At 37.2% G+C, this 18580-nt stretch overlaps 1 pseudogene; it reads left to right on the forward strand.

The window, feature by feature from the left end:
* Window positions 1-247: 247 nt before the first annotated feature.
* Window positions 248-17940, forward strand: LOC103276751 (annotated as a pseudogene).
* Window positions 17941-18580: the final 640 nt, after the last annotated feature.

Here is an 18580-nt window from a genome sequence, read left to right on the forward strand (position 1 = left end):
TCAGTGTCACATCTCTCTCTGGAAGGTTCCTGCTATAGTAAGGATCATAAGATAATGTAAATAAGTTATCTGTACTAGTCCTTGGCATGTTGGACAAAATATTCTTCATTAAAAAGCATACAAAATGCAGGAAGCTTATAGAACCTTTCTGTAAACAAGAGGCTGACAAGAATGTGCCAAGGGTAACTGTTAGGATGAGTTCAGCATCTTGCATTCTACAAGTGGTTTTTCTGTGTTGCAGGTTACCATGGCCTCTGAATCCATCATGAAGGCCCCCATTTGTCTAGTGGAAAACCAGAACGAGCAGCTGAAGGTGAATCTGGAAGCAATACAGATTCTTGAAAAGATTTCTCAGCCTGTGGTAGTGGTAGCCATTGTAGGGATGTATTGCACAGGAAAATCCTATCTCATGAATCGTCTGGCAGGACAGAACCATGGTGAATGTGGTCCTGGGAGGGAGCCATTTACTTAGAACTAGTGATAACACCAGCAGATCACACATTCTCTAGAGTCATCTCAACAAAGAGCATGACTTCTCCCAGTGAAGAAAACTAATTCTCACCACCAAATTTACAACCTCAATCCTATATACCCCTAAAATCTCATTCTTTTGTCTAGTAGTAAACAGTTATTCTAACCTTATTTTTCTGTGGATTCCATGGGTCTTTTCTATCTCATCCACTTTTTCCTACTCAGGAGTTCAGTTCCAGCAATTAATTATTCTGTTTCTTTTCTTCTTTTCTTGTACATCACTTTTGCACAAAGTACATGGTCATTGCAAATAGCACACAAATATGGTTTAGCATATCCATAAATAAATATGAGGAAGTGTAGGCAGTAGGACTCCTGTACATCCTATATTTAAATTGGGCTACCAACTGGGAGCAGTGACTCACATCTATAATTCCAGCACTTTGGAAGGCCAAGGTGAGAGGATTGCTTGAATCCATGGGTTGGAGACCAACCTGGGCAACTTGGTGAGACCTCATCTCTACAGTAAAACAAAAATGTAGCCAGACAGCGTGGTGTGTGTTTGCAATTCCAGCTACTTGGAAGGCTGAAACTGAAGGGTTGCCTGAGCCCAGCAGGTCAAGGCTGCTGTGGTTGTGAGTGTGCCACTGCACTTCAGCCTGGACAACAGAGTGATAGTCCAATTCAAATAATTAATTAATTAATTGGGCTTCCATCACATTTTTTGCTCCATTTTATTGCAAAATTTTGATAATTTGTGCTCCCTTCTTTTTCTTTAGTCTTTCTAACATATGAACTATGACATGTAAAATGTAAGCAGAACATACATGTAAAGTTAATGACTATAAATTGATAACCTGTTTAATCACTATGTAGATCATGAAATAAATGTTAAAAATAGAAAAATCATATCATCTTATGCCCTCACTAGAGCTCAGCAATATTTTGGTTTTTTAGGGCACATTTCTCCTACTCTTGATTTTTTAAAACTGCTTCTACAAAATAAGTATGCATTCCAAAAAATAGCTTTGTTTGGTAGGTTTTTAATTTCATACATTTACTTGTAGATAGCTTGTTGTTTTGCTCAGTAAGTAGTGTATACAGTTTTTCTGGGAGGCGGAGCTTAAGATGGCTACCGGAGAGGTTGGACTGGGAGAGTCTCAAAAAGCAGGACCAGCCAGAGATCTGCATTGCTGGGTCCAGCTTCCCCAGCTCCACCCAGCATCCAACTTGGGGTCTAAGGTAATTTCACCAAACTGGGAGAGACAGAAGCCCCTCCCCCATGCTGGATCAGGCACAGATCAGATCTGAGTGACAGACTAGACAGGCAGCAAGCCAGTGGAGTCCAGATCTGATCCACCCTCCTCCCACAGTAGGCCTGGGATTTCTGAGCCAAGCTGTGAGCACATCAGCCTTGTTGAGAGCTAGAGATCAGAACTGAAAGGACGTTGGACTTATGGGAACAAACTCAGAGTGAGCTTGGTTCCTTGTTTTTATTTTTATTTTTTGTCTAATTATTTTGCTCATTTTTATCTGTTTTTTGTTTTAGTTTCTTTTTCTTTCTTTCTGCCTTTGATAACATTTTCATACTTGCTTTGTTTATGCTGTTTCACTGATATTTTTTTTTTCTGTATTCTTTAGACTTCCTGTTTGTGTACAGGAAGAGTACATCAATAGGCAGGTTCTAGTTGAACTGTGTGTTTGTATGATTATCTGTATGTTTTAGATTTTTTTTTTACTCTTTTCTCTCTGTCTTTCACTTTTATTTGTTAGTTGGTACATCTGCCTGTTCTTCCTTTTACTCTTCCCTCTCTCCACCTTCCTCTTGCCCCCTTCCTTCCTCTTTCCATTATCTCCCCTGTTCTTATCACATTTTGCTTCCAGGGAGCAAACCTATACCCCCACTGCTTGGACAGTTTGTAAGGTGGTGGGATGTGGATTCCAGGGTACCCATACACCTGTTGGTGGATACTGGGATCTGCAGATAGATTTTGAATCACAGCTACCCCTCAATTAAATTAAATCTCAAAATTGCAAAAAGTACAGCCCCCAACCCACAGTCCAGCTTCAGAACTGAACAAAGTCAGAGGAGACACATAAGGAAGAACAGGAGACTGAGCAAACAGGAGTGAAAACAACCCCACCATCCCTGAGCAACAGAATTAAAGAGGGGGGAAGTACAGTGGTGGTGGTGGGGAATCTACACAAATGAAGAAAAACCAAAAGAAGAATATAGGTCTCACACAGACCCCTGGGATGTCAGGCACTGAGAAAACAGACTTTGGAACGCAAACAATGAAGAGCCCCTAGAATGACTGGTCACATACTACAAACCCTGATATCAAGACATTAATCGAGAGAATGAAAAGAATTGAGGAGAGACAAGAGGAAAATAGGAAGAAGTTGATAACTGAGATAACAGCAGTAAAGCATACTGTGAATGAAATAAATAACAAACTGATAAGCATGGAAAGCAGAATTAGCCAAACAGAAGCAAGAATCTCAAAGCTTAAGGACCAAAATATAGAACTAGCCCCAAATGTCAAAACCATAGAAAAGAAACTTAAAAAAACAGAACAAAACCTTCAAGAGATGAGCGATTATTTCAAGAGGCTGAAGCTAAGAATAATTGGACTTCCTGAGGCAGAAAGACAGAGACCACCCTGGAACAAACATTCCATGAGATTATCCAAGAAAACTTCCTTCATCTCATCAGTGATGTGACCATTCAAACACAACAGATTCAGAGAACCCCTGCAAGACAACAAATGAGAAGACCAACTCCTAGACACATAGCAATTCACCTAAACAAAGTAGGTACAAAAGAAAAAATCCTAAAGGCAGCAAGAGAAAAGGGTCAGACTACCTACCACAGAAGACCAATTAGAATAGCAGCAAATTTATCTACAGAAACACTTCAGGCTAGCAAAGCTCGGAGCCCAATCTTCAAAGTTCTCAAAGATAAATAATTTCAACCAAGAATAACCTAACCAGCTAAGCTAAGCTTCATCAGTGAGGGAGAATTAAAATCTTTCCCAGACATTCAATCACTAAAAACTTACACTTCCCCTAGACCACCTCTACAAGAAACACTTAAGAAAGGGAAAAAAAGAAGAGCAACATTCTTCACTAGAGTGCAGGAAAAAGATGAAAAACACACATGAATCAACCCAAAAATCAAAAGAAAGACAACAAACAGGAACAACAATAACTTTATTAGAATCTCATGATAAGGATAAAGTCTCACATTTCAATATTTAACCTGAATGTGAATGGACTAAATGCACCACTGAAAAGACATAGAATGGCAAAATGGATAAAATATCATGAGGTAACAATATATTGTCTCCAAGAGACTCATCTCACCAGAAAGGACACTCACACTGAAAGTAAGAGGATGGGAAGATTTTTCTGTCATTTGTACCCATAATTCATTTATTTTTACTAAAAATAGTACGTCACTATCTGACAACTATTTATTTGTTGTTTATGAACATTGGTATTATTTCTAGTTTTTGCTTTTAATTAATGAGGCTGTCATGAATACTCTTGTATTTTTATCCTAAGGCAAATGTACAAAAACTTCCCTTGTGTAACAGGCTCAGGAGTGGATTTTCTGAATCAGACTGTAGGTAAAATTTCTAGATAAAATCAAATCATTTTTAAAAATTCACACATAATTTGCATCCTCATTAGCAGTAATTGAGAATTATATACATCCTATAAAATTTTGGTATCAGAAGACTATTTAATTTTTGCTGATCCATTAACTGCATAGCTGAATGTTATTTACCTCAGTATAAATAAGTTTAAGTGCATTTTCACAAATGTATTTGCTATTTATATTTCTTATTTTTTGATGTTTTTTTTTTCCCTGTTATTTTTATTTTTACTTTTTTTTTTTTTGAGCTGGAGTCTCACTCTGTTGTCCAGGCAGAAGTGCAGTGGCATGCTCACAGCCACTGCAGCCTCGACCTACTAAGCTTAGGTGATTCTTCCACCTCAACCTTCCAAGTAGCTGGAACTGCAGGCATGTGGCATTAGGCCCAGCTATTTTTTGATTTATTATAGATATAAGGTCTCCACAAGTTGCCCAGACTGGGCTTGAAACCGTGAGCTCAGAAAATTATTTCACTTCAGCCTCCTAAAGTGCTGGGATTATAGGCATGAGCCACCGCACTCAGCCTTCTTATCAATTTTTATGAAACTCAGCCTATGGTCCTGTTTGGTGCTCCTGTCTTTAAAGAACATGCAGTCATTTTTTTTTTTCCTCTAAGGTCTTACTTTCTCTCTGGGTCAATAGCTCAATACCTTTAGGGTTTGAGTCGCGCACACTAAACAAGTTTAAGAAAGAAAACAAGATTAAGAATGCCTTTAATATACTCATATATATACAGATTAAGTTGGTTCTCTTTGCTGATATGGAAGGTACCCTTTCCCTCATTACCATGCCAGGCAATTACATTCCTACATGTTTAATAAATACAACCCTCAGGCATTCTGGTCTGCCTACTGTTACCTTTTGTTACTTCTCTGCCCTTGCAGGCTTTTCTCTGGGCTCCACGGTGAGGTCTGAAACCAAAGGCATCTGGATGTGGTGTGTGCCCCACCCCACCAAACCAAACCACACCCTGGTCCTTCTAGACACTGAGGGTCTGGGCGATGTGGAAAAGGTGAGAGAGAGAATCTTCACTACTCCTGGTTGTCCTCATATCTTTTAATTTGCAAGCACAACTCAACTTCTGTATATATTCCTGGACACTGCAAATAAAATGGTGAATAGCGAGGCTAAATTCTATTTCCTCAAATTTCTTTAGCAAACTAAAATACTCTTGTAATTTATTGATTATATTTCTATTTCCCATTTATACTGAAGAGATGAGTTTTGTGTCTCTTTCCTAGGGACTACAGATATAATAGTAAATAAAGTAAAGTAAATACAGGCAAACCAGCAAAGTAAAGTTGTGAAGACAAGAAATATAAGGTATGACCGGGACAGGGAAACACAGATACAAAAAGTGGAAAACTAATTCAGTCACATGAGTTAGGAAAATCTTCCTGGAGAATGCTTTCTGGAGTAGCCTATGTGATCAATAGGCTGTACTACTTAAGAGGTGTAGGGTTGATGGGGTTAGAGGAAGAGACCATGAAAAAATAAGATTTCAGTGCAAGAAGCTATTTCAGTGGTCTTCAGAAAAGCTTTAGTTTTCTCATGAAGATTTTGGTCCAACTCTCTGAGCTTTGGACATGAATTCTTCTCTGAGTTCTTTAAAAACATGAGCTAGATTCGCTAAAACTATAATAAGTGAGATAATCCTAGGTATTTTTGTTTTATGGTATTAGGTGCAGTGAATCTTTTCTCCTTGTTTATATTAGTCTGAGCCTGAACTAAAAGCAACAGTTGTCAATTTTTGACTTTCTTCGCTAAAAAAAAGTACTGAGGGCAGGGGAGGGAAGCCCAGACTTAAAATTTGGAATTTAAGATTTCAGGTTTAAAGTTCTTAGTTATTCTCTGAGTATAACACCAAAATGAAATATTGATTTTACTAGACTGTAGATTTCATAAACCTTCCTTTTATCTAATAGTATTTGTCAAGAGAACAAAAAATATCAAAATGTAAACTGAGGGAAGTAGAACCACTGACTGGCCTAAGAACCTGTAGGGTAATTTTTTTTAAAAAAAATTTAAGCCTTTTATGTCTTGCCATGAATCTTGTTTCAAACCTTCTCATTCACTCTGGCACACATACCCACTGCTTCAGTCAAATAAAATAACTTGGTAGTGCCTTTTGATGACCATGATCTAAAAATGTTGATTAGGCTGTTGACACTTCCACCTTCTTAACTCTCTCATCTCCACAAGTCCACATTCTATCAACTCTTTAAAGCTCAGCTATTTTCATTCTCCTGCCATCATTCTAGTGAATCATAGTCACTATTGCTCCGAATTCACAGTTATTATCCACGTTAATGGACTTACTCCTCCTTCCCTTGTATTCTACTTAAAAAAAAATGTGTACCTTTTAGTTTTCCTTATAGCAGAGACTATTATTCTGGTTTCATTTGCATGTTGACATGTTTATCTGCCACTACAGAAAGTCATCTTCTTGAGGGAAGGGAATGTCATATGAAACTTTGCACCTACAAAACCAATTGCAGGGTTGAGCATTTTGTGAGATGCACAATAAATACTTGTTGAACTTCACGGAATAGTATTTGTACTTAACATAGCCATGACTGAGAAGAAAATTGCAATGTGATAATTGCACACTGATTACTTGTCACCTACTATGTTTTAGACATTCTATTCAATATTTTATATGTATTGACAATGCTATTTATTTCTGTTAATAGCTAAATAGACTGATGCCTTGAGAGAAGTCAGTATAAATATCCAAAATGAGGTTTGAATTTAGCATTTACTTTGAAATATATGCTATTTATCCTACTAGTCAGCTACACTCCAACTGAAAGAGTGAATGAACAGCCAAATGAATGAATAAATGAAGAGTAGATTCCTACAGTTTTTCTTTTTTTAGTTTTTAATTTTTTTTTATTTTAAAGAAGTGGAGTACAATTCAGGATTAGTTATACAAATGTTCATTATGCAGGTACACTAATTGGTGAGTTGTGTTCCCCCTCCCCCAACAGATTCCCACAACTGCCAATCCTGCCTCCCCCGCACCCCCCCCTCGCAGTTTCCTGCTACTGCCAATCCTTCTTAAAGTATTACGATAATTGTTCAAGGTCCACTTATGTGAGACTCAGTTCTTTGTTTCTGTGATAGTTCGCTCAGCATGATAGACTTTAAGTCCATCTAAGTTGCTGTGAAATTCATGATTTTGTCCTTCTTTATGACTGCATAGTATTCCATCATGTACATGTACCACATTTTTTAAATCCAGTCTTCTTTTGATGAGCAGCATGTTTGATTCCATGTTCTTGCTATTGTGAAGAATGCTTCAGTAAACATACATGTGCAGGTATCTTTTTCATAAAGTGATTTGAGTTCTTCTGGGTATATTCCCAGTAGGGGGATGGCGGGGTCTTATGGAAGGTTGATTTTTAGATCTTTTAGGAATTGCCACACTGTTTTCCACAGAGTTTTTCTAATATGCTTTTAGGCTGACCCTAAGAATGATGCCTGGATCTTCACCTTGACTGTGCTTCTGAGCAGCACCTTTGTCTACAACAGCATGAGCACCATCAACCACCAGGCCCTGGAACAGCTGCAGTATCCTTCCAGGAAGTAAAGGACCTTGTTTTACTGAGTTTAAGGGAATGGATCCTGATTCTGCATCTTTTTTGCTGTGACTCAGTTGTTCTGATTGAGTAAGATTGGACACAGGCAAAAGGTAATAATTTAAAACTAGTTTCTAGGCTGGGCATGGTGGCTCAAGCCTGTCATCTCAGCACTTTGGGAGACCAAGGCTACAGAATTGCCTGAGCTCGGGAGGGTGTGTCGAGACCAGCCTGGCCAACTTGGTGATACCTCGTCACTTCAATAAATCAAAAAATAAGCCAGCCGTGGTAGTCCATGCCTGTGGTTCTCAGGTGGAAGGATTGCCTGAGCCCAGCAGGTTGAGGCTGCAGTGTCCATGAGTGTGCCACTGCACTCCAGCCTGGGTGACAGATGAGACTCCAATGCAAAGAAATAAATAAATAAAAATAAAAACTAGTTTCTAAGTGATTCCTGAAAATTGTGGTATATGGTGCTTTTCCTTCCATAACTAAGATCCCAGCTACATGACTGAACTAACAGAGCTAATTAGGATAAAATCTCACCGCGGCCCTGATGACATAGAAGACTCCATTGAATTTGCAAGTTTCTTTCCAGACTTTGTTTGAACTGTCCAGGATTTCATACTGGAGTTGAAGTTAGGCGATCAAGTAATCACAGAAGATGAATACTTGGAGAATGCCTTGAAGCTGAATCCAGGTATCAGAGCATGGCCTGGGCATTCACAGTTTCACTAGGTGGTGGGATCAACTAAGCTGATTTATATTAGCACCTGATAGAAATGTTTATATGAGAGTAGATAAAACCATGATAGTAGTGGTTATTGATTCACACATGTCGATGATTTTAGTGGTTATTATGATTTGAAAATTTCCAGTATCTGGGGTTTAAATCCATTGAGGAAATACAAAATACAATGTTCTTTCAAATGACATTAGACTAATCAGTATCATGAAAAAAACTGAGGATCACAATTAATATTCCCACTTCCTAAGACTTGTGTATTATTGTTCTTTATTAAGTGTAAATATTTAAATATTCCATTTAAAGGAAATTAATCAGTTTGGAAGTCAGTAAAAACAGTATCACAAGAAGTCAAACATCCTAATTTTGAAAATAAATTTTACTCAGTATATAACTTTTCTAGATAGTTACATTCTTCAGATAACTAGAGATTTAAACACTCAATGTTTCAAGAAAAAAGTATGTTGATATGTATTTCTGTTAAAACCTTTCATTTTAACTTTTTCTTAACACTTCCTTATTCGACAGCCTTATACAACATGTTGTCAATGTATGATAAGTTTATAATAAATTTGAATTATATTTAACAGAGTAGATAATTGATTGCACCTAAAATCAATACCTTTTTTTGTTCACTCACTTGATCATTCTTTACACAAATATTTATTTTGAAAAGCTGGTATATGCCACATTATCCCTCTGCAAGACAGTGTCAACTCCAATATCATCTGACACAGAAAAGTGGTGAGGTTTTCAAGTTATACTTAGATTAGCTTTACTCTGGATATTTCTGCTAAAGGAATCTCTAAACATATTTATGGTATTTATAATCTCTGCCCCTGATTGTGAAATAGTTTTCATTACCATCTTGGGGATCATCTGTCATCCTCGTGAGATTACGCCCAACAACACCTGGTTCTTATGTCTTGCATTACATTACTTTAGAGCCTAAGTTTCTGACATGGGACTGTAATATCAGAAATGTATTTCTGGCACCTTTTTTTGATTTACTAATCATTCAAAAACACAATAGTCTATCTCCTAGCCACTATACAAGGCGAAGAAAGGCAATCATAAGTTTCTTCCCTTATGAAAGTTGCTTCCCCTTTGACTCTAGAAGTGCTTTTCCTCATTCTTGCTCCTGAACAAAAATGGATTTTTCTACTCTTAGTTAGATCAACACAAGGCTGCCTGTATACTTGCATAAAGAAGCTGCACAAGGTAGAGGAACTATATTGATGTAAAGGTCCCTGGAAATGTCCACAACCTTCATGCCTACAGAGTGCCTCTTCAGTGATCACTCTTTTTACATTTCACAGGCAGGAATCCCAACATCCAACAGTCCAACATGCCTAGAGAGTGTATCAGGCGTTTCTTTCCAAAACGGAAGTGCTTTGTCTTTGATCAGCCTGCGAGTGACAAAAATCTCTTATTCCGTATCGACCAAGTGCCAGAAGACAAACTGGAAAAGAATTTCCTGCTGCAATTCAAAAAATTCTGTTCATACATCTTCACTAATGCAAAGACGAAGACCCTGAGAGGCGGAATCATAGTCACCGGGAATTGTGAGTTTCTTGTTCCAAAGCATGTTTCTCTGTGGTCTAGTGTGTGTGATGTAGTTGTGAGCTTCTGTGGGTTTGTCAATAATTTTGTTTCTTGATGTATAGAAGATTGGAGTAGCAAACATTCATGCCACACATAGAAGTGCATATTTCTTAAAGTTTACTAATATGAAGATTTCTTGAGACCTGATGTACCTCACAAAATAAATACATGAATGACATAAGTAAAAACTGCTGTTAAGGAGAATTCTGCATGAGGAGGAAGAAGCCCTATATGATGAGTGTTTTTGAGTGAAGCTGTATAAGATATTTTATAAATTTAGATCAGTCCAAAAATAAACAGCAGACCATGAGTTCCAAGCAAGCTCATTGAGAGAAGAAAATAATTGTTTCTCAGATTCTTGATGAACCTTCCTGGAACTCATGACCTGCTGTGTATTTTCTGACCGATGTAAATGTGTGATATATCATGTATATTTTCATCGAGCAGCACTCTTTCATGCAAGCTTATTGAGAGACTGAGAAACAAATTTAAATATCTTCTGGGACACACAGCAAGGGCAAGCTTTAAAATGTCTGTGGTCTGCCCTTTGGAAACAGGACTGGCCCACACTGTCATTACAAGCTGTCAACTGCAGGTTCTCTTGGAGACATTCTGGAATAGAGTAGCACATTGCTTCTACAGTTCTTGATGACTAAAAGTTATCAAAAACAATTAAAATGTTTAAACTGTGACTCTGTTAATAAAGAACATTTATAAGAACTGATCTGTAATCCTGTGCTAATCTCTATGCTTTAGCAATATTGACTGTATTTCTATGCAAGGAAACCTCTATGGACTGCAGTGAGTATCCTGTGGAGTGTGCATTTGAAAGCTCTGTTCATACACACAGGTACCTGCTCCATTTTCATCAAGGTGAACCAAGTGAATTGACCTGGTTCCCACTGAGATCACCTGCTACAAGTTTGACAAAAATATATCATGGTTTGATTTTGTGTGTGTGTGTGTGGATTACTACAATGTGGAAGGTAAAATTGTCCTGTGTTATGTAAAGCTTTCTTTTCTTTGATTTTTTTTAATAAGCTTTGAGAAAAATCGATATCATTATCTGTGCAGAGCTGGCTTCATAGGCATACAACCTGTGCCTGTGGTAAACCTGTCCCCATACTTAGATGGGTCCATGCTTTGTTCAGCATTCTATGATGCTGTCTTCAAATTCCTGATTACATTTTTTGTAAGGAATGTGCACTTTTGTTTGCAACAAGGACTCATAAATGGTGTAGTTTACTTTATCTGTCTCAACTCATTTGTGGTTTATTTATATGCGAAAGTAGTTTTCTAGGAAACCTTAAAACATATTGATTGCAGTGAGTAATTTAATTTTGTAATTTGGTGAATTCAAGAGGCATAAAAAAAAGAGTAAATAGGAAAAGTAGTGATGCTATTATAAAGAGTTGGATTCATGGTGGAAGGAAAAGAGGAGTAGAAAACTTCAAGATACATAGTATTGTTGTGATTTTAGAATTCTGGTCCTTAAAGCTTGTTAAACAGTGAATGACATACATATATATGTATATGTCATTCAGGGCTGGGGACTCTGGTGTTGACCTATGTGGATGCCATCAACAGTGGGGGAGTACCTTGTATGGACAACGCTTTGGCAACTTTGGCCCAGTTTGAGAACTCAGCAGCTGTGCAGAAGGCAGCTGATCACTACAGCCATCAGATGGTCCAGCGACTGAAGCTCCCCACAGACACACTCCAGGAGCTGCTGGACTTGCATGCAGTCTGTGAGAAGGAAGCCACTGAAGTTTTCATGGCCCACTCCTTTAAGGATGACAAGCAGGAGTTCCAGAAAAAGCTTGTGGTAATTATGGCATCTATGCTTCCTGATTCCTGCCCTTCTTAGATGAGACCTGAAGTCTACTTTTTTGACCCCATGGTTAGTCTCACCATTGTGGAAGGAACCTGGATTTTAGTGTTTCTAAAGGATAGAGATTATAGTTTCTCTCCATGATCATCACTTTTTTTTCTATTGTGCACAACAAATTGCCATTAGTTTAGCAGCCTAAAACAACACACATGATTAGGCCAAGTTCTTTAGGTCAGAAGTCATATCAGGATGTGACAGTACTCCACTCATTGTACCATAGGTTGAAAATAAGGTGTCAATTGTGCTTAGCTTTTCTGTGGAAGAAACACCCTCCATATTCCAGCGAACAACTGTGTAGCAAATCCTGCAGCTTCTAATCTCTTTTGTTTACAGTAATGACACCTCTGGAAAAAAACTGGTTTAGGGCTTATGTAATTAGTTAATGCCCAACAGGGCACACTCCATTTATTATTAAAGAGAACCTGTGCTGTGTAACATAATTAAATCACAGGATTAATATCCATCATTTTCACAGGCCCAGGAATATGCAGAATGTGGACAATAAGGGGTTAAGAAATCTTATGGGCTATCTTAAGTCTGCTGACTCTCTGCACATTTACTGAAAGTTTATCTTTCAGTCTGTGTAGGACTTACCTAAAAGTGAGAAAAATTTCTTAATTCATGTTGAAGAAATTCAGCTGAATTATAATTTACAAGTATAAACAAAATAAAATTCTGTTCTTATATCTTTGGATATTCAAACCCTCATTGAAAAAGATGCACAGATTTTTCATACCTCTCTTCATGATACACTTAACTCATTACTGAGAGTTGTTTTGCCACGTATATGTTTTTATCTTTAGCAGCCTACACTTTCTGAGGAAATTTTACTTTTAGCCAGGAATCCACTTACTATTGCTTATAGTTGGAAACCAGGGACTTGTTAATGATACTACAGATAAAAACAACAACAACAATGGAGTGTATGTCTTCCAACCTCATGATTTTACAGATATTGAGCTTGACCCCAGAAAGATAAGGGACTTTCTGCAGATCACACAGAGAATTGATCGGAACTAGGTCTGACTCCTGGGATATCCCACATCTCAGTCCATTTTGAGGGCAACTCATTTCTTCTTCCAAGAGGATCACAGTAGGACCTTCTCTTCTAACAGCTTCTCTCTGATGTGTCTCCTTCCATTTCCCTGGTAGACAACCATAGAGCAAAGGAAAGAAGACTTTGTGCTACAGAATGAAGATGCATCTGTCAAACATTGCCAAGCTGAGCTTGAGCAACTTTCGAGGTCCCTGATGGAAAGCATTTAGAGGGGAGCTTTCTCTAGCCCTGGAGGACACAATCTCTACTTAGAAGCAAAGAAAAAGGTTGAACTGGACTACATCCTAGTGCCCAGAAAAGGAGTTAAGGTGAGGAATAAGGGGAGGGGGAAATGGTTACTAGAGTGTGGTCAGAGGGTATTTACTGCCCTTTTTGAAAATGTAAGACCACAGCACCATTTGTGGAGCAAAAGCAGAACATGTCACTATACTGACATTTTTAGTTTTTGCAAGTAGTTCAAAACCCTTAAAGACACTACAAGTATATCCTTCCGAGGATTTTAAATGAGGAATTCAGATGAAACTAATGATTCATTTTATTTATCAAGCAATGTGATAGTTTTAGTGCTAACTATAGAGGATATATTAGAAAACATACAATGTTGCTTTCAGAAGCCTGTGATCTTGCCTGAGATGAACGAATTAATAGTCCATTGGATATGGTGTGACTATAGTTACCATACTGGTATGAACTGATAGTGATAATAATGATGATGATAAGCACATAGCTAGCACACTTTGAGGATTTGTTTCCTATACCAGGTATAATGTTAGATGAGCTTGATGGATTATGAGTTTCATCTTCCTCATTTTACAGTTGAGAAAAGTAATTACGGGAGAAGCTAATAAGTTGCCTAAAGATGACACAGCCAGTGAATGGTGGAGCTGATAGTACTCATTTATATAGTTGGTAGACATTGGAAACTCAGATATTTTCCTTTTGAGAAAACTTTGTCCTATGTTCCATGATGACTGTACCATTCCACATTCCTACCAAAGGTTTCCAAGAATTCTCTTTTCTATATATTCTGCCAACACATGTTATCTTTTGACCCTATAATGATGATAATGGCCATTCTCATAGGTATGCAATAGTGTCTCATTATGTTTTTTAATTTCCCTGATGAATAGTGATATTGAACAATTTTCACAAACTTGGTCACTAATTTTTTGAGAAATGTCTATTTAGGGACTTTGATTATTTGTTTTTTGATTGAGTTATATGATTTCCTTATATATTTTAGGTATCACCCCCATATCATAAATATGGTTTGCAAGTATTTTCTCCCATTCCGTATATTGCCTTTTTATTTTGTTGATAATTTCCTGTGTAGTGCTGAAACTTTTAGTTTGATGTAGTTCAACTAATTTTTGTACTTGTTGCCTGTGCTTTTAGTGTCCAATCTAAAACTCTTTGCCAAGGCCAATGTCAAGGTTTTGTAGTTTCTAGTCCTAAAGTTAAGGATTTAATCCATTTGTAGCTGATTTTGCATATGGTGTAACAAAAGGTCTGATTTCATTGTTTTGGATATCCTATTTTCTCATCACTATTTATTGAAGAGGCTATCCTTCTCATATTGTATGTTCTGGTCACATTTGTTGAAATTATTTAACTCTATGTGTGTGGATTTGCATCCTGGCTGTCTATTCTGTTCTGTTGGTCTATGTGCCTATTTTTATTCCATATTATACTAGTTGACTACTATGGCTTTGTAACAGATTTTGAAATTAGGTAATGTGTTGCCTTTGGCTTTTTGTGTTGTTGTTGCTCAAGATTGCTATGGCTATTTGGTATCATTCATGGTTTCCTGTGAATTTCAGAAATTTTTTTCTTATTTATGTAAAAAATATCACTGGAATTTTAGTAAGAATTATATTAAATCTGTAGATGACTTTGGGTAGTATGGGCATTTTAACAATATTAATTGTTCCAGTTAATGCACATGTAATATCTCTCTATTTTTATGTCTTCCTTAATTTATTTCATCAATGTTTTATAGCTTTAAGTGCACAGGTCTTCCATTTCCCTATTTAAATTTATTCATTAATATTATTTTATTATGCTATTGTAAATACAATCACTCTCTTACCTTATTCAGATTTTTTTGGTATATAAAAGTGTAACGGATTTCACATGTTAATTTTATATATTGCAACTTTACTGAATTTCTTTATTATTTTGTACATTCTTAGTAAAGTTTCTCATGTCATTCCAGAATGACTCATAATAGCCAAGATATGGAAACAACTTAAATATCCATCCACAGATGAATATGTGAAAAACTATTCAACTTTAAAAGGAAGGAAATACTGCCACTTGTGGCAACATGACAAGATATTATGTTTTGTAAAATTAAGTCAGATTCTGAAAGATAAATACTGCATGACTCACTTTTATAGGGGTACAAAGAAGACCGAACTTATATTAAATGAAAGTAGAATGGTAGTTACCAGGGGCAGAGGGGTGGGAGAAGAGGGGAAATATTGAAGAGAAATCACTCTGGGTTACAGTATAAGTAAGACCTGAATATAAATCATGCAATTTGATGACTAGGATTAAAATAATGCTTTGTTCACTTGGAATTTACTAAGTCAGCAAATCTCAAGTACTCTCACCACACACACACACAAAATATAACTATATGAAGTGATGGATTTGTTAATTAGCTTGGTTAGCATCAACTAATAATTTCACAATAAATACGTGTATCAAAACACTGGGTTCCATACCTTTAAAAACATACCCTTCTTATTTGTAAATCATACCTCAATAAAGTCAGGAATAAAACCCAGAAGGCGGCCTATAAAAGAACCTGGCAGAGAGGTAGGAACTGCTAATTGAAGTATTGATAGATGTTATCCTAGTTAAGAAAAGGTAGCACAGCATCCAGGCAGGAGGAAGCAAATACTGTAAACAAGGGAGGCTTTTTGTCTAGAGGACTGCACATTAATCTGTCTATTACATCCTGGGTTGGAGGTGGGCATCGTTCCTGGGAAAGGAGGCTGAGGAGCTAAAAAGGAGGCTGCTACACAGGGCTTTCATGTCTCACCAAAGAGCTTCTACTTTTTTTTCTTGTGCTCATGGAAGGAAAGAAACCACTGTGGAATCCCAGGCAAGATGCAAAATTTATACTATCAGATTTGAGGTTTTTCTGAACAACAGTTTTCAAATCAGAAGATTAGATCTTTGCTGTCTGACAGATCTTTCCTTCTTCTTCTTTCCACAGGCGGACGAGGTTCTCCAGAGCTTCCTGAAGTCACAGCTGGTTATGGAGGAATCCATCCTGCAGGCAGACAAAGCCCTCACTGCTGGAGAAAAGGCCATAGCAGGTGGGTATAGCAGGGGCAGGACTCCGCTCTTAAGGAGTGGATAGGATCCTGCAACACCCTCTTGCTAATCTAACAGAAAGAGCCTCCTGATACAAGTTTCTTCCTAATATGAATACAAGCTCTGCTAATCTGAAAATATCAAGGGGAGATGGGGCTGCACATCCAGTCAGCCAGCATCTTTCCACCACATTCTGATACTTGTTCTTGTTGACATGGCTAATGGGAATGCGAAGATTCCCAATTTTTCAACTCCATCCTTTTACAGAGTCAGTCTGATCCCTGAGATCAGGAGGGTAGAACTCAGGTCTGACTCCTATTTCATTTCCTCTCTAAAATCTTTGTGAAACAGTGGAGCGAGACCAGAAAGAAGCAGCTGAGAAGGAACAGGAGCTGCTAAGACAGAAACAGAAGGAGCAGCAGCAACTGATGGAGACTCAAGAGAGAAGTTTCCAGGAAAACATAGCCCAGCAGAAGGAGAAAATGGAGAGGGAAAGAGAAAAACTTTTGAGGGAGCAGGAAAAGATGCTGGAGCACAAGCTTAAGGTAAGTCTGGATGAAGCCTGGCATTGCTTGAGGGACAATACCCTGGTTCGTCAGAAAGAGAGCAGCCAAAATTTTAATTGCAGTCACAATTCAAGAAGGAATTGTAACTTTTATGTGTATGTTTCACTAAAAGTTGTATGCTTCACTAAAACCTCAAATGCATTTGAATCTTACTGATGCCTATACGTCTAAAAGACTTCAGCATTTTCTATCCTGTATTACTTTGGAGAGTACACTGATGTTCTCCAAGTTATTAAACTGCTGTGTGATGATCATAGGATTGTCTCACTGTGCCCCAATTTAATGAGACCTTAGTCCACTAGTCAGGATTCTTGGCATAACCAACAAAGAGACCTGTCATAATTTACCTGCTATAAAAGTATCAGATGTTGCCTAATATGTAATGTAAGATGCTGAAAGCTCTGGGTTTACCTTATTTGTTTCCAAGTCTGCCTTATCCATCCTGTACAACCATAGTAAAATACATTTTTTCCCAACCTGAAGCTTGACAACCAGTGCTCTATGCATCATTAGAAATCTCTATTATCTGCTAGATGAGAAAGACTATGCAACCTCAGTAGAACTGAGGATTAATCAGAATTTACCCTGTATTTGCTCCCAAAGGACATTCTTTCTCTAGAACAAGACACCTCTTCACCTCCAGTGAGATGATTCTGAGGGAATCTTACAATGCTATAAACCATACATACTCCAACTTTAGGTCCAAACATCTGGAAATATTGGAAAATCTCATCAATGTCCTAAGATGATAAAGTAATGGACACATGGACTTAACTTATAAATTTGTTAAATATAAGACAGTGACTCATAGATATTGATGATTTTCAAAAGTGGACTTTTCCCCCTTTTATAGGTCCAAGAAGAACTGCTTGCAGAAGGATTTAAAAAGAAATCTGAGGAGCTAAATAACAAGATACAGCAACTAAAAAAAGAGGTGGCAACAACTAAAAAACCGTCGCTGTTTTCAGAGATCATTGATGGGTTTGGTCCTTTTATATATTTACCAGTACCTGGACCTTTTAATTTACGGATGTTGTAGGGGCAAAATAAGTAAGATCTCTTACTAAATAGGCTGAGTCTTCCTGGTAAGGGAATATTAAATGGGTCTTTTTTTTTTAACAGTATAATACTCTTGCTCATTTTGATATTATATGTGTCATAGCAATTATATTTGAAAAAGCTTGAAAACGAAAAGCTGTTATCATAGAATGTCAAGGCCTAAATCCACAAAAACAAACTTAATTTTGATTAAGTTAATGATTTAAAAAATAGGAAACAAGTTAGAAGCAGTGAAGTTTTTCCTAGAAAAGATTTAAGCAAAGCAAAAAGAAAAATGGTAAAATAAAGAAACCATTTGCAATTTTTATTACTGATGCAGAGAGCACATCAGTTATAATTAACTCTTACAAATCAATGAGAAGAGAGCAACCTCACTTTATTAAAGTAGACCAAAATGTGGTTACTTTTACTAATAATAAAGTGCAAAGTAAAACCGTGAAGTTCTTGTTTCACCTCTGTGATGGGCAAGGAGGAATTCTTTCACAGGACACTGGGCTGGCAAAGGTTTGGGGAAACTTACAGTGTCTCATATTGGCTAGTAAGAGTATGAACTGCTGAAATTATGTATCAAAAATTTAAATACACACACATATTTGATCTAACAAATCCACATTAGGTTT

This window comes from Carlito syrichta, unplaced genomic scaffold (assembly GCF_000164805.1).
Source record: "Carlito syrichta isolate Samal-C Ts95f unplaced genomic scaffold, Tarsius_syrichta-2.0.1 Scaffold316362, whole genome shotgun sequence".
NCBI lineage: Eukaryota > Metazoa > Chordata > Mammalia > Primates > Tarsiidae > Carlito > Carlito syrichta.